The following is a 17,885-nucleotide window of genomic DNA, read 5'->3' on the forward strand; positions in this document are numbered from 1 at the left end:
CATTAGCATGTATGATTTTTTACAAACTGACAGTTTATCCACTGAAAGATGGACAAAAAGTCAGAGGTCACATTTGGAGTGATTTTACTTAGTAAATCGTGAATAATATTAGTAACAATAAGGATAAGGGGGATAAGAATAGCTGAATTGATGAGGTATTGCTATTCCACCAGTTCTAGATGGTTGTTGATTCTTTATGAACATCCCCTTTTTTGTCTCTTGGATATGGTGTCAGTAGATGGCTTGCATACAGAACTTAACATGCTGCATCTCCTTATGATTTCATCTAACTCAAATTTCTTCTTCATTCCAAAATATAAAAGTTACTGTCCTTTCTACTGAAAGGCTTCTGTTACCCTCATGTTACTAGAAACAAGTCTGTTACAAGAAGAGAGACTTCCTTAATGTGAGGTGTTTTTGTTTTGTTGTTGTTGATTTTGAGCTGGTAACTTGCATCACTTACTTTTCTGTGAATGCTCACTATGAGTGTTCTGGACCATGGTATTGACAGAGAAAAACCACAGTCCCTAATGATTACTGAAATAATGTGCATTTTGAATAACATAAGTATGCGTATAGGAAACCTGGTTCCAATAATAAAGCTTAAAAAGTGGAAAGTTGTAAGAAGATAACTTCCCTTCACTGAGCATTCCCCATGGGTTCAATTGAGAGAAAACAAGCAACCAAGCAAAAAAAAAAAAATCCTCCCTCCCAGTCCCAAGGATGCTCTACTTTTTAATATCTAGGTTCTATCATACAGCGATGCTTTCAATCATTGTAAGTGGAGATATGCAAAAGTATGTTGATACTGTAAAGCTTTCCCTCCTGTATTAATCAGAGTAATTTGTACTCCATTCTAAAAAAATCTGAACATTGAGACATTTTTAGTGCAAATGACTTTTCTTCTAGCTTCTCTGCATTTCTGAGTTTCATCAATATGTTTTCAAGCATTTGGCAGAGTTAATGGGTGATCTCAACTACTTTTTGAAAGTTGTCAGTTTAAGCTCCCAGGTAAAGCAGAGCACATATTAAGACTTAAACATTACAAAGATGTAAACTTCTAAATAAAGCTGTTTGATGCTTGCTGTTCCTTCACTTACCTGCCAAGACCTTAGTTCAGGCCTTTGGTCCTGCTTCCCCTGTTACAGCGTAGGAATGCAGCTCCAGCTGCTAAGGTGTTAGGATGCCATCAACTGCTGCAGGAGAAACAACACATCCTGAACTCCAGGGTTGGCAGGTAAAAAGCCCTTCCATCTCCTCTGACCTGATGTGTGTCAGTCTATAGAGGGAGCACCCATGGAAAGCGATGGGAGTTCCATATATAGAAGGAGGGAAAAAGAAGCCATCTGCTTTCTGTCTTGTAATCTTTAAGTCCAGACATGTAACTGCTTAGGGTTCACTTTGTGTCTGGGTGGAGCACAAAGTAGGGCTGAGAGAGAAGCAGAGAAGTCACAAAGCTGCTCTCCCTCCACATCCCTTCCCTCCACAGGAAGTAGAGCCACATTTGTGTTCTTTGCTGGGTTGGAAGAACTGACCGTCCTTTAGTCCTTGGGGGAAAGAGACAGTGGAAAGAAGCAGGAAACAGCTTGTGCTGGTTGGGAATGTAACAGGGTGTTTACTTGAGTCCTTCTAGAAGTGGCTGCCTGTTTTCTTTCCCGTATCACATAAGTAGCAGCTAAACTGCGCTGAGACAATTTACTTACTGCACAGTAGACTTATCTCAAGGTTTGGATGCAGAGTCTTACTGGAAGTAGAATGTGACTCATCTGAGAGCAGTTAATCTACCCTCCTAATTTAATTTGATGTCTGGGGTCAGATGCTGATTGTTGTGCTCATGCAAAATCTCTGCTAAATTCTGGAAAACCAGTATGAGTGGATGAGAGGGGAAAACGAGTAGTGAGTGGTAAATAAAAAAGAAAAATAGAGAAATAGAGAAGAAATCCATGTTGACCTCATTGTACTTTTTATCACAGGAGTAATGGATCAGCCTCATGCATCTGGATTGTGTGCGGGATTACATCAGTAAAAAATTCAGATAGTGGGTCCAGAATGCAGAATACAGTTTTCTGGTACATGGATCTGATTCCTTTATCTCAGCATTTACAGCTGAAGCCCAACAGTTGAAGTTAATCAAAACAGGGAAGACTCTAAAGAGGTGTTATATTTGGTTGGAGCAATTTTTCAAGTTTAGGTATTGAAGTCAAAACTGTGCTAAATTTATAATACATCTTGGCCTAAATTCTGCGTTATGTTTCCAGTGACAACTGCTAGCCCTGTATTTTAACTCCTATTTATCTACATCTGTCAAGACCGAAGTTCCATCGAATACATTTCTTTTGATATGCTTTTCCTGTGAAAGAAACCATCATTTTAACTCAGGAGTACGTTCAATTCAGACATGTTCTGTTTTTGCTCAAGGAACTGGTTTGTGTTTGCTTAGAAAAAAAATTAAATATTTACACATTTTTGACTGTAAAGCTAACTTGAAAGCAGCCTTTAAATAATACTGATCACAATAACACACTGCTACCTTTCACATCAAAATGACAACATTGCATTGTTATTTGCTAATTTTCTATCTTCAGTTGAAAATAGCCTATCTGCTCACTTTCCCCTGTGGAATTCAAGCAGTCCTCAGTGGGAAAAGCACTCTGCATATCCTTCACACACAGTTCCATCAAGGAGGCTAGTTCATTATGGCAGAAGAATTATGCTGTCTAGCGTACAGCTAAACAGTAAAAGTAACAGGGTAGAGATTAAAAAATGATCTTGCATATTTAAGGCAAGATCATTTAAGGAGAGGAAAAAGTTAAAGTCTTATCAAAAAAACTAGTTAAATAAAAGGGAGGTGTTCTAGAGAGACATCTGTTTTAAAATAACTTACATGGTGTCTATTATTATTTATTAGTACATCCAACAGATATCTTCAGAATTTAGAGACCTAAAATGTCCATGATAAAACTACAACAAAACTAATAAGGCCTCAAAAAGTGAAAATTTGAGATGTCTAAAAGAAGAGCATAAGTAGAAAGCACAAGCAATGGTTTGTTTTGTGATTCTTTGGAAGGTGTCTTTTACCAATTTTATGCTTGTTTTATTGCTCTAGAGAGCATGGTAACAAGTATTTCAGTAAGCCCAGGTGACCTGATATTTATGTAGCTTTCACATATATCTTGGGTTCCTGACTTCTATAAAAACAGTGGTTGCTTTAACTTCTGCAGCTGTATCATTATGAGTAATTTCTACTTGAAGTGAATGCATTTCTATTTTGCTACTTTAGAAACTTTATAAGTAAAAATGTTATTGAACAGATACTGTTTGAAGAAGTATACAAATTGAAAACATAACCACATATAAGGTTAAACTATTAGGATTATTCACCTGTTCATATTCATGTTCAGCAATTAAATAGTTGTTCTGTTGAGTAATTACTTCACTAAATCGTGAGCCCATTGGTGTACGGTAAGTTATAAAAGCCAAGCTAATTAGACAGAATCATCAAGAGAGTTGGAGAAATCTAAGAGCAAAGATCTCATTACCTGTCCTTAAGGCACTTCCAGCCATGGGTTTCAGCCCTCTTTAAAAGTTGCCTAGCTTCCCTGCTGCTGCACTTACCTCTACTGTCAATAGGAAACTAACAATTATTTAGATGGTGGACCTCATCTTTCATTTTCTGTATATCTAGTACATTAATAATTTTTCATTGCTTCCCAAAGCTCTGTTTGGCACATACTAGTGCCTAAATCTGGTGAATCAGTGAAATTGCTGTTATGGCAAGAAAACATCCATAGTGACAGATGCTAAGACTGATATTAGGCATGTGTATGGCTACCAGCAATTACTATTTACTCATTATATGCATCATATGCAGTATATTATCACAATATTTTTGTAACGTGTCTGGCACTGAAGACACTGTCATGATGAAAGCCCATACCCCTAGTAGCCATGAAGATATGCAGTAGAAATCAAACTGGGACATTGTACACTTATTTGGTAGGCTATTGAGTTGCTGTTCTGGAGATCTCTGTTCAACTCCCAGTTCTCTGTTGAAATTTTTAGCTCATTTCTTTGCTGAAGTTGTTAGCTTCATCTCCAGATCTTTGATTCCTTTATTTCTATTATAAGCATCTGACATAAAATATGTTGTATGAACAGAAACATATTTTTCCTGTTTTTAATTTAGATGCAGAAGACGTTCATGATGGTATCTCCTGTTATTTTTAGTTGTGGATCAACTTGATCAGACTTTCTTCAATACTTTGGTTCAACTGCCAGTCACTGAAAAATCAGCTGTTTGCACAGCTCTGTTCATGTGCTGAGGCATGATCTGGTAGAAGTCAGATATGGATGTTGCCCTGTGAGGCTGTATGGCACTAAAGCAGACAACTGTACTGGCACTCTTTAATTTCTTTATGAAACAGAATTTTCTCTTTCTGACACCCTGTTTTTCTAGTAGTTGGAAGACTGAAGCCTGAAGGGATTGAAAACTCATCACCGCTGTGCTTATGACCAGAGTGTGAATTTGCTATATTGTATACATCAATAATGATGAGAAATAACAGCAATATCTTCACAATCCATTTGTAAAGAACAATACAGCTATGTTAATCTCAAAATTACTTAGGCAGAGTTTAGTCAGTAATGCTATCTTCTATCTCACACCTAATGCTGCAAAAATGGGCATCTATCAAAAAGAAATTTTACCTGAGCAATATTATCCAAAGATAACTTTTTTTTTTTAATTGCTAGCTGAGTGAAGGATGCTTCTGTGGGTTCATTTTTGTTACAATAAGTGAATAAGAAAAAATCTTCAACTAGAGTAATGTTTTTTATGAAGAAGTGGAGTCTTTCAGTAGACATTCTCATAGGCTCAGGTTACATTATATCCTGTGTGCTACTGGCTGTAATACAGAGAAAGGGGATGCATCAGCCTTCAAAACCATGTATTGCAGATTCTTATGAGAGACTTTTGAGAATTTATAACATAGAATAATAGAATCATTAAGATTGGAAAGACCACTAAGATCATCTAGTCCAACCATCAACTCATGCCTATGACCACCCTAGATCATCTCACTCATTGTGACATTTACCTTTGTGACATTTACCTCTTTTACTGAACATCTCCAGGGATGGTAACTTTACCAATTCCCTGGGCAACCTGTTACAATACTTCACCAATTTTTCTGAGAAAAAAAATTTCCTAATATCCGACATTGCCAATAAGAATAGAAAGACAGACTAAATCACTTGGATAGTTGTAATTTTAATATATGCAAATCTTATAAGTGCAGAGCAACCTTCAGCCAAATTAGTAGCATTAAAGTCTGGAGCAGAGGCTTGTGTGGTAATCTAAAGCAGAGACCCTGGTGACAAGGTCAGTATAAGCTCACTGAAAGATGTGAATCAGTAAAAACTACAAACTTTGTATTTCAAGATATCTTCAATGGTGAGAATCTTTTAAGGGGAAACAGTGATCAAGAGCCCTGGGAGTCACTTACTTAAGGTGATCAGAATCTGATCTTATCTGAGTCAACAGAACATCATCGTCTTTGTTCCAAAGGTGAAACAGATTAAAAAATAAAATAAAACAAGTTAATTCATGTGTCTTACAGTTAGTGTCCATCCTAGTTCTTTAATAAGATTAACAGATCTTCACTGAATTCAGTGAAGAAATACAGGATGTACAACTTTATGTTGAAAACATTTTAGAATTCTAGTGCAAAAATAGCTACGCCCCTCTTGGAGGCAGTGAACTGTCTCATGTTTAAAACTAAATAATGGAGAGTGTATTTAGTAGACTGCCATAGGAAGGAGGCCTTTTGGGGAAAAGCCAGTAATTACCATAAGGCTATAAGGCTATAATCAGCCTACTTGGCAGTGTCCACTGAAACTAGAAACTCATTTCAAAAGGTCCAGGTACCTGTGGTGCTAAATTTCCTAAGTGCCAGAGTAACATTTGCCTTAGGTGAAAAAATGGTGTGAGAGACATTTATTATACAAATTGTTTCTAAAAGAAAAAAAAAAAAAAAGAAATTGAAACAAACCTAGAATCCACCTTGGACTCAGCTAAAAAATGTACTAAAAACATGTCTGCAAGGTTTACCTCATGTAAGAAAAATAAAATGCAAACATTCTGATTTGGCTGCTTCTGTTTTTAAATGAAGAAGGTATTTGCAAGTTTAGCATCCTGGAGATTTTATGTTGCAGCTAAAAATCCTCCAATATTTTAAAGTTTCAGAAAGTGGAAAGAATGTGTAGTCATAAACCTTCCAGCTCATGTGTTCAGCTTATTCTGTGATCACATCACTCTGACCTGCAACCATAAAAGCCACAATGATAACTAGATGATAACTGGCTTTTGATTTTTTATTTTTTTTTCTCATAGATCACAAAAGGTAAAATAAAAATGAGACAGATGATAAAAACAGACACTTTGTTTCCCCCAATGGCTAGGACATATTCAATTTCTCCCTTTCCAGTTTTTCTTGATGGTGTTATTTCTTTTCAGTTCAGTTGTCTGCATTGTAATGTGGTGTACTTCAGAATTTTCCCCTTTTTCCATCTCTTTTTTTGAAGAGCACAGAGCTGAGAAACAATATGTAACAGACAGTTGGGCACTTACATGTGCTATGAATGTCCTTTCAACTGAAAAGCTGAGTGTCTGCTCAAGATCCAGTAATAGTAAATGCAGGCAGTCTTCTGGCTCCCATATGAGTCTTTCTGCATACTGTAAATCCTGTGGGCCAATGGGGAGCTCAAGGTGGAAATTTCCTGCTCTGATTTTTGCTAATGAGTACAGAAGTTATTTCACAGACCCTTCTGCTGTGATGTGGTAGAGAAAGCAGCTGACTGCAACCAAGTTTGTGTTGGGTACAAATCTGACAGTCAAAGACTTGAGCTCTGAATTCAATTTTAAACCCCATATTTCCCAAAGAACAGTGTTTCTGAAAAAATTTCAGACTCATGAAATTCTGTAATTTGTTTGATTATCTTAAAATCAGTGCTCTGATTATGCCACAAAACAACGTATATTTTTGGTTTCATTCATCATTAGTAACTGTGATTTTAACTAGTTGTTTGTATTTATTTCCAGGTAATGAAATCCAAGATATATTTAAATGAAATATTGTGCTTAGCTTTATCAAAGTGCTTAACTTTAAAAAACTCTCAAAAAATTACATTCTGTCATAGCAGATATTCTCCCCAGTAAGATTTCTGATTATGAAAGATTTTCTAGTAAGAAAATAATTAACCAGAAAATCCAGAAGGTAAAACTCTTAATTTCAAGATACTTCATGTTTATTAGTTTATTATCTCTCCTGCAAATACTTTTCCACCTTTCAGTCAGAATCATGTTTACGCTAAGCAATGTGGAGACAAGCTTGAAGAGCAATATCTTAAAGCATCAAAATCCCAAAACACAACAAAAAAACAAAAACTGTTTTTTTTTTTATATATTTTCTTCCTTTTTAATACTCTTGCTTACCTAAACTAGATGAGTGGCATTGATTGTATGTATAGCTGTGAAATGTGGAGACAGGAGTAAATAGATGTGGTCAAAAAATCCTGTGCCTACACACTAGTATGTTGTCCTGTTTGCTGGAGTGTTTCTAACACCTACACAGCCGCAGCAATCAAGATATGATAAGGAATTGCTGACAATTCTTCTGTACTTGTTTCATACTGCTGCCTTTGCAGAGCTATTTGGACTTTTCTGTGTGAAGAGCTAGCTTCTAGCCCTATGAGAAATGTGAGAAATGTTTAAAAAGACACTTAAAAACATCGCAGATTAAGGCGGGTTGGGGGTAAGGTAGGGGGTCTTGCCTTTCTTCATTGTGAAAATCTGAACTGAGGTCTGCAAATGATTTTGTTCAAAGGAGTATGATAAAACCAACCCTACTGTAATTCAGAACTGTGCACTTCCTCCTGATAAATAAGAAAGTTCTTATTTTATCTGAGATTGTATTTTTCTGGCATGCTTTGAATGTGGGGGAGAGCAGACTGAATAGCAAACTGCTTTTCAACAGCAGTGCCTCCTTAATACTGTACTGGATTCAGAGTAATTGGTCAAAGTCATTACAGATGTGACTACATACCGTAACAGAAAAATGAGATCAGAGAAAATTAAGGTTTAAGCTATCTGGATCATCTCAGTCTATTAAAGTCTGATCAGTTAAGGCATTTAGCTCTGTTCGGATATTCTTATTTGTGTTGTGCTACTCCTCAGCCCAAGTAAAAGCAGAATTAAACCCAAAAGATCTAGTAATCTTAAGAAAGTTAAGAGTATAATAATCTCTTTGTTAATGAGAAGTCTTGGACAAGATTTTAGAGTTTATGTAAGATCATTATATAAGGTTATTAAATTGCATCCCACATGCCTCTGTGAAAGTAAATTATCCTTACTGAAATATGAATGCTAAGCTAAAGTCATAGAGGCTCAGTAAAGCAAGTAACTATAAAGAAGGTTTTAGCAAATCTGCGGTGTTCCACTCTATTCTCTTCCTAATATATTTAACAATTTTAAATGGAACAGATCTATAATATGGTAATCTCTTCTCTTCTTAAGGGACAGTTGGACTAACAGACTCTTTTCAAAGACATGAGCTATATCATCTTGCTGTATTTTCCATAGAAGTGGAACTCAGTGTAAATTTGGCAGACAAGCTTTCAAATTTGTCCAAATTCTGCATTTTCCTTTTGAACCCAAAGAAGAATTTGAAAGCAAGGCCTTGTAGAACCAATAATTCAAGTGTTGATGTATCTTCCATCACAGACAGATATTTGCAATTTGATCACTGATGAAATTTTTCAACTGACTCTTTCTTCTTTTAGAAAATGTGAAGAAGCATAGAAAATGTGAAGTAGCAGTGGAGAAATGAACCTTGGCAGAAGGGACATTCTCCTGAGATACCCACATACATATATCCACAACAACAAATGTTTTGCAAACATTCAAAATCTCGGATTAGTTTTTGCCCAGTCAAGCCAAAATCAAAATATCACAGACTGGCTAAGGCTGGCTGGGACCTCAGGTCCATCTGGTCCAACCCCTGTTCAAGCATGGACACCCAGGGCAGGGTGCCCAGGGCCATGTCCAGGCGGGGTTTGGAGATCTCCAAGGAGGAGACCCCACAGCCTCTCTGGGTAGCATGTCCCAGTGCTCTCTCATCTGCACAGTAAGGAAGTGTTTCCTGGTGTTTGGCTGGAATTTCCTGTTTTCCACTTTGTGCCCGTTGCCTCTTCTCCTGGCACTGGGCACCACTGAAAAGAGCCTGTCTCCATCTTTTTTGTACCCTCGCTTTAGGTCTTTGTGCACAGCCCCTGCTCTCCAGCTTTCCCTCACGGGAAAGATGCTCCAGTCCTCTAATCATTTCAGCGGTCCTTCACTGAACTCTCTCCAGCAGCTCTATGTCTCTCTTGCACTGGGAAGCCAAGAACTGAACACTGCACTCCAAGCATGACCACCAGTGCCAAAAACATCACATTTATTAGAAGTGCATTTACAGAAATACTGCAACTGAAAATATACTTAGGGGCTATGTATAAAAATGTAACAATATTTACATTTTGGAATGTCTTATTTTTTCTGGATGGAAAAGGGAAATGTTCTCAAGGCCAGTGAGCATAAACGCAGGCTAAAGGGCATGTGAAAGTAGACTTGTCCTCTTAATGGACAGCCTTCCAGAAAGCCAAGGCTTGCTGAACTTGCTTTTCTCCTCTCTTCTTGTGTGACTGATTTAATCTACCTGGCTACAGACACTGTAGCTCAGCAGGCATCCAAAGGCAGATGGAAACTACCAGCGTGCACTGTACTTGAACTCCAGAAATAAAGGACAGTATCTCCCTCAAACTTAGACTTTCAGTGTTACTGTGCAAGAGAGGAAAGAACTGGTGACTTAGAGCAGTCTGACTTTCCTAAACTTGATTTTTTTTTTTCTCAGAGGTATTTTATTCTTCTGAAAATCTGTAAGAAAAATATGCTATGTTAGATTCCACTGCAAGGAGGCTATATTACTTTTCCATAACGATAGCCACACCAGAAGGTATTACATCTTAAGGAAATTTTGAGTCACATACAGAATGTATTTTCTGTATAGCTAAGAAATGTAATGTGAAAAAGTTCTCTTGCCATTGATTCTTAATGGAATTACTCTGGTTTGTTTCATTACTGTATGGCTGGTTTCAGCTTTAGGATGAAATCAACTTCAGTGTGTATTTCTCTTGTCAGGTCATCCAACAGATCACTAGTCTGCCTGTCAGTTTCATTCCTTCCTTCTGAATAAGAGTACCATTCACATTCCGTCTTGTACAATGGATATATCTAATTATTAGTGAGTCTACATTGTCTGTACTCCTGGCTACAGCTATTTTGCAAGCAATTTCTTCATATATTTATGACAATTAAAAGTGACAGTTGTCTAGTGTTCAAAGAAATAGAAATTATATATATTATTTGAAAGACTAACTGGATGAATAAAAGCCCTCCAATCCTGTAGCAAGCAAGCCTAATGTCTCAGTTTATTCAGATAAATTGACCTAGTCTTGATTTCCACAGCAGTTTTGATCATTCTTAAAGAAATGAGAATAGCAGCAACAGTCAAGAATTGAAGATTTAGTGTTCATTTTCAAATGGGAGAAGATGCATGGGAGCATTCATGCTAAATGTATACCTTTTAAAAGGTGTTGCAAAGTTCTTCATTTAAAGAGGGCTTTACATGTTTGGAAAGTGTAATTCCTACCATGCTGTTTATGAACACTTTATCTGATGAAATTAACTTGGGCCAAGTAAGATAGAGATCTTCCATTTAACATCCTAGCATGGGTGTTAACAGATGGTTTCCAGATATTGTTAGACAAGGCCATGAGCTGACAAGCACTTTCAACATGGATATCAAAAGGAACTGAAGATATCTGTGAAGACTCCAAAACACATGCTCAGCATTTGCTGGTATCAGGTCCTAAATCAGCTCCTTCAGAAAAGTTGGAGTTGCCATCTAGAGCAATATGCATGGTATGGAGTTATTATGAGTGACTAGAGAAGATTCTCATCTTCTTTGTCTTTCTGCCTCCCATAATGAATATCTGACCCACTTTCTACTGAGAGGATCTCCATCACATAAGTGTTATCTGCTAGGGGTGCAGCCTTATTTCCATAATACATTCCCTCATTTTTTTCCCTTAAAAGCACTAGGCATTTATTTCTGTTTTAACTGACATTTTAAACCGATTTGGAATGATACATGGTTAAAAAATAAGCCTTCATAAGATGGAAGTTTTGCTAGTAACAGATTTAAGTAGCTTATTTTTTTCCCTCTTTCAGCTTGGAACTGCAGGCTGTATTTATTCTTTCTGGGGCTGGGAAAGTTCTCTGGCCCTGACGATGACTGGCACTCCGTACTTCAAGTTCATAAAGCCTATATCCAAAACAGGGTTGGTTTCTGCACCTGTGACAGGTGGCTGAAACTGTGCCAAAACTCTACCAGGGAGTTAACAACTTTTAACAATTTAACAGTACCTTATAATTCTCAGGGTTCGTACTAGATGCTGGCCCCATTTAGTTTGCTAATACAGGTGCAGCCAGTGTTTTTAATTTGGATAAGATTTTGTTGTTATTGTTCTGCATTTAAATATTCAAGTCCTTCTTACACTTCATGATGAAAAAATTTGCAAAGTCACTTTTTCTCCTTTAAAATGACACCGTCTATGAACATGCCTTAGTTGAGCTCAGATTTTGATCTCAGAACCACTTTGAGCTTTTGCCCACATCCTCATTTCTGTTTTCCATAGATTCCTAAGCTAATGCCTTCTTGTGTAAATACATTTGTTGCCCAGTTTTGAAGAAAGGCAAAACAAGAGTGAGAATGAAAGAAAAGAAGACTGATCCCCATCAGGGGAGATGTCAAAAGCTCGAAACTCCTAACAGCTGAAAATCATTCAAACTGTAGCACAAACTGGACACAAGCATCCTCAGCACTCTTGTTTTTACTGTGTATTTTTTTTCTTTTTTTTTCTTCCTTTTTCCCACAGCAACAGTCAAGCTGTGTACTCATGACAGAAATCCTGTCCTGACATTATGAATCTTCCTTCAGCTCACAATCTGCAGACATCAGGGTGAACAGCATTTTGGCTCAGGCAGGTGGGAAATGGGTATGTGTGGCAAGGGAGAGCCAAGATGCTGATGCTCTGAAGCTATCCATCTCTTAAAGAGCCTCAAAGGACTCATCAAGTTGCTGTACCCCAGTGCTGGTGATTCAGCCACTGCCTTCTCTCCCCCCGTTCTCCTCATAGCAGGTGTCCCTGAATACACCCTGCACGCCGTGCGAGGACAAAATCAAGATCATTTTCTAAAGTTAACTAGATTTAGTCTGCCTTCCCTTTCTAAGGAGCTACTGTCAGCATCTTATGTATGGCTGAATTAGAATGAGCCTTGTGTAATCCCAAATCCCTTCTGAGCATGTATTTATTCTTCAGTTTAGGAAGATTGTGGTTCTGATTTTTTTTTTCTTGCATTCCAATTTTCTTTGCAGAATTATTTGCTTGAAATAGGTCTATTTATTTGCAGTTAGACTCTGCTTTTTGAATAATCTTAGGAGTATCATACACATAAAAATCTATGTATTTGGTTTGTGAATTTCCAAAAACACTTATTAAAGATTTACTAATATATTATTGTTATGTTCTACCCATTCTCTAACCTGCTTGTGTTAGCACAGATGGGTAAAATGTTATTAAATACTTGAGCCTCTGTCTATTTCTCAATACGAAATGAATTGCACAGTTTAAAATATTAAGAATCTAATCCTGACACTAGGGTGCTTGTCCAAGAGAGCCCAGTACTGGTTTTGATGTTAATGAGAATTCTATCACTGGCTTGAGAGCCATGATAAGCTATAGCTCTGTTCCTCAGATTAGACTTCTATTTTGTAGTGGTGAGGAATATATGACCTTTGAAAATAGAAACTCTTATCACATGGAGTTAGACTCAGCTATGATGGTAAAAGTTTTTTCAAACCAGGTTTCTTGACTGAAAACTAATTTAGAATATTTTTTATATGCCAAAGATCTGTGCGATGCCTCATGTATCTTTGTGCTTCCACTATGATTTTATGGTAGACCAGCAGCAGCTTAGTGACTATCCCTTTGCAAACATTTGCCAAAATACATGCAGTGTGTAATGCTTTATCCTATAGAAGTTCTTGGCTCAGATTTACTTTACATGTCTCCTCAAGGCAGTGATCTGCACCTCTGCAGCAAGTGACCTATGGTACTTGCTCCTGCTGTGAGCCACTGACTGCTCCAGAGAGGCACAAGGCATTCTGCAGCGGTCTTTGGATGTAGATGTCAGAGGGCTGAGAAGAACACACAGAAAGACAAAAGACAATGGATAGTACTGAAAACAGGGATTTCTAGACTCCTTTTTGACAAGGGGGGGGGTAAGACAAACTTGGTCATTTTAGAACAGGGCTCCACAGAGACAGAGGCAGGTTCTCATGAGATTTTACTGCTGAATTTTTAACCTCCTTTAGATGATTTTACATTAAATTCTACTTTGTAAATTTTATTTCTGCAGTCTTTTTTGTTTGCTGATAGTCTTTTGATTTCTTGCAGTGGAATCTTACTCTCTAGAAGTGGATGCAGGAAAAAAAATGTATTGGAGAAGTTTGCTGCTGTTAGCATACCTGAGACCCCCTCTGTCATATGTCTGCACTTTGTGGCATTACTCATGTAGAAGAAAAACGCTCCCCTCTTTCAAACAGTATCATTTCGCATCCGCTTCACAGAGTTGCAGGAAGGGCCCTGTCTCAATTATAAAGAAGAGAGAGCCTATTACATATCATACTCTTTAGGAATACAGGATTTTCCTCCCTGATTTTTTAGCCCTAGAGATCATCCCTTTCCTTTGCTTTAAAGAGAAATGTTTTACTTACTAACAGTCTACAAAAGTATGAAAAGAACACTTGACAAGCTATTTATTTTTAGAGTGTCTTCTGCTTGTTTTTCCAAATGCTGAGAATTTAGATTTCTATTTTAAGTAGCTGAGGGATCATTGAGAGGCTCACTTCTGAGCACTATGCATTTAAGTCTTTGCCCCAAACTCACCTCAATGCACCCCATGGTGCATTCCTGTGACAAAAGGAATGTCTGCAGGGCGGCTTTCTCTCATGGCCTTGCCACTCAGGATCAGTGGACTTAAAGACAAGGTGATTTAAAACCAGTTTTCTGAAATATTGCTTTATACTGTGTGTGACAGGTTATGTAATGGATTTTTTCCAGTGTTAAATTCTACCTGTCAGGAAACCTAGTGCTTTTATCCTCAGGAAGCACCACTGCTGCCCACTGCAATGTGATAACCTGGGGCAAAGCAAGTTAGGCTGTCCATAGAGGCATAAAGCACAAGTTCCCAAGCAAGTTAAGCCCGCTGTCCCTCAAGATAAATTATTCTCCATGAGAGAAGGGGAATGTTTTCATTTTTTACCACTGTAACCACAAATTATAAAAACTGAAGGAAGTCCTGGAATATTTGAAAGAAGAAAAATACCTAGAATGAAACATCTTTTTCTGTTAATTACTTTAAAAGATGACACCTATTTCAGTAAAATAGAGTGCAGTAGTCTTCACTCCCATATCCTGCAGTGTATGCTAATTCCCAGCGCACCTTTACACATTTGCTTTTCTCAGGTCTGGTGTTTTCAAAAAAAAAAAAAAAAAAATAGAACACAGAGATACTGTGTTGAGAGATACTCAAACATCTGTTTGAGATATGTTGGCCTATGCATTCAGGGAGGAAAAGAAGAATTTTAAAATTAGATACATTAAAAAACTGATGCCAAAAATGTTCTTCAAAATGAGTGCTTTTTGCTTCAAATGTATTCTTTTTTTCCCCTGCTAAAAGCTTAAACAAAACCCTGATGCCTGGGTGTCCCTTTGTACCAGCCTCCTTCCCCCTCCCCCCCCCAGTTTGCTCCTAGCATAAAACTGCTGCAGACAGAAGCAGAATATGGATTTTGTTTTCCACATATTGCAGAACATGTGGGTATAATTTAATGCATTGAATTGCTGGGAGTTTTTGTTGCTGTTGTTGTTTGCTTTTATTTCCTTCCCCTCCAGACTTTCTACCATAGTTAAAATAAAGCAGCCACAACTATAACCCCAAGGATTACCTTGTATAGAGTCATGCAAAGTTTAGACTTAATTTTTCAATGGGAAACTAAATGCTGAACATGCTGAAAAACTATTACTCATCTAAAAGTACTAGAGGTGTGAAGGAGAGATTTTATTCATTTATTTTATTTTACTTAGAGTACCATTCATGCTATCTATTAGTTGGAAGGAAGAAAACATTGAACCCCATAGAGAAAAAAATATTAATATAATTTAAAATAACTCCTTAGAACTGTATCTGCCATCTTGCATTCATGGCACAAGAGAAATATATTTTGTAGTCCTAAGTCAACTACTAAACCCTTGCAAGGAAAATGTTCCCTACAATAAAGAAAAGTATTTTTCTAGCAAAGTCTTTAGGAAGAAGTTTCAGATCTAACTCACAGAAATCATGGGCAAGTTTTAAGAGCTAGAAGGGGAAGGTTTCTTGCCAACAGTAACTTGTTTTCTGCCAAGCTGGCAAATAGCCTATCTTCTTTGAGATCTCTTGCATGTGGGAAACTAGTAACAAAAGGGTCACAAGAAATTGAATGGCAGCCGTAACTTTTGTACGTGCATGGCTCAAAGATGCTAGGCATATGAGCACCTCTTCCACAACAGTCTTCAGCAACTGCTTTAATGGCTCCTTTTAAGGAAAAGGTCTTTCCGCTCAGACCTTTGAAACAAGCTACAGAACCAGGTATGGTTGTGTGATCAGCTTCACTTATTCCAAGGAAGCTTTCTGATGTTCCCAGGCTCCTGCACTGAAAAAGTCTCTTGCAGGGCAGATGGTGAACATCTCCTGAACCTTCCTGTGTGTGGTGACAGAAGAGAGAGATTACCAGGCATGAGAGTGTTTCAGAGCTTTGAAATTCACTGAGCAACTTATGAAATGAAGAGGACAAACAGCTGTAACTCCTTGTCTAGGTGAGAGAAAAAAGAGGAAGCAAAATTGACAAAATTGACAGAATACCCAATGTCCCCGTGTTAGTGCCTTGAGTTTCTGAGAAGAATGTGATTTGCAAGTGTTTTCAAGAGAATGACTGGATTGATGTCTGCTCAGGAAGCTGAACTGGCAAACTGCTAAAGAAGGTGAAATAATGGGCTTCCAGCCTTCACTCACCAGGCTGAGCTCAAAGCAGTCCATAGCACTAAATACTAATAGTTCAGCTCTCCGGAGACAGTGCAATTGAGGAAATTACAGACAGTCCTTCTAGGAGGGTTATGGCAAATTTTGCCACTCTTAGGCTACCTAAGTCAATTATGCCTAGTGAGGAAGTCTCTTCTTCTTTATGGAAATGGTGTTTTGTGGGGCTTAAGACACAGGGTGAGATTTGTACTAAAATTCTTGATGCTTTACTAAGGCAGCCTTTCTGAAGTAAACACCTAAGGTCTACCTACATCTGATCAGCAGAGAGAGAAATGTGTTACAGGAGACCTCCAGAGGGAAATTTTTACCTCTGAATTAAATGGATAAGCTCTTCCTGTTGATGACTTTAGAAACTGTACTATCTCCATTAAGGACCAGTTCCTTAGCTACTGATGCTAAGGTACCAGTTCAAAGCTTAGTCTAGTTGAGCAAAATCCTGACCATGCCTATCAGAATTAAATGCCATCTTAAGGAGTCTGTTTATCTCCATCTGGCTAATGTGAGCAAGCCTTAATAATCAGACCTGCTCTGTAAATGAAGCAATTTACTCTCCTGACAATTATCTGTGCCAATGGATTTACTTTATCTAAGATAGAGTTAGTTATCTTCATAGTAACTGGTATGTTGCTGTGTTCTGGATTTGTGGACACATGGTGTTGAAAACGTGCCAAAATTTTAGTTGTTGTTGAACAGTGCTTATACTAGCAAAGTCAAGGTCTTCTCTGTTTCTTAAACTGTCACACCAGCAAGTAAGCTGTGGGTGTACAAGAAGTAGGGAGGAGACACAGCCATGACAGCTGACCAAAGTGGTATCCCATAACATATGATGTCATATGGCAGTAAAACTGGGAGAAAGAAGGAAGAACGGAGATGTTCATCTTTATGGCGTTATGCACGACGAACCCTGCTTTTCTGGAAATGACCGAGCACCTGCCTGCCCATGGGAAGGAGTGAATGAATTCCTTGTTTTACTTTGCTTGTGTAAGCAGCTCTGCTTTACTTATTAAACTGCAATTATCTCAACCCACAAATTTTATCCCTTTCTCCTTTCTAATTCCCTTCCCAAACTACTTGGTGGGAAGGAGGGAGTGGCTGGGCAACGCTCAGTTGCTTGTGGGGTTAACTAACAATAATGGAAATGTGCTCCAATTGCTTGTTACCTTTAAGAAGGAATTGTGAGAGAAAACTGTAAAAAGATGTGCTGAAAATTTTTGGATCTAAACTTTTGCTGTTAAGTCTCTATTAGGCAAGGTATTATTTCCTCAAACAAAGGCACCAATATTTGCTTCTACTGTTTTGCAAACAGAAGACTAGAAGACTATTCTGACTTTAACACAGGGTAGGAAAAAAAAAAGGAAAAAAAATCACATGATTCACAGAAGACGCTTTTAGAATTGCAGTGATTTTTATGGAGATACAAACTATTGGACTATTCAAACAGATACAAGTGAAAGACTCTTCCTATGAACTGCCTCCCTTCTCCCCACATTTCTGTGAATAGTGAGGAAGTTGAAGCAATAAAATATATCGATACAGGAGTTGTCCACAGTCAAAGAAGCTGAAGGAAAAACAGAAGAAAAGCCTTCTC

The 17,885-nt window shown here is 37.7% G+C and overlaps 1 protein-coding gene across 10 annotated transcripts in view; it reads right to left on the reverse strand.

The window, feature by feature from the left end:
* The window catches only part of RGS17 (regulator of G-protein signaling 17), a 69,571-nt gene that overhangs the window by 9,317 nt on the left and 42,369 nt on the right, over window positions 1-17,885 (reverse strand). The gene's annotated exons all lie outside the window — the stretch shown is intronic.

This window comes from Gallus gallus, chromosome 3, assembly GCF_016699485.2.
Source record: "Gallus gallus isolate bGalGal1 chromosome 3, bGalGal1.mat.broiler.GRCg7b, whole genome shotgun sequence".
In the NCBI taxonomy this organism is placed as follows: Eukaryota; Metazoa; Chordata; class Aves; order Galliformes; family Phasianidae; genus Gallus; species Gallus gallus.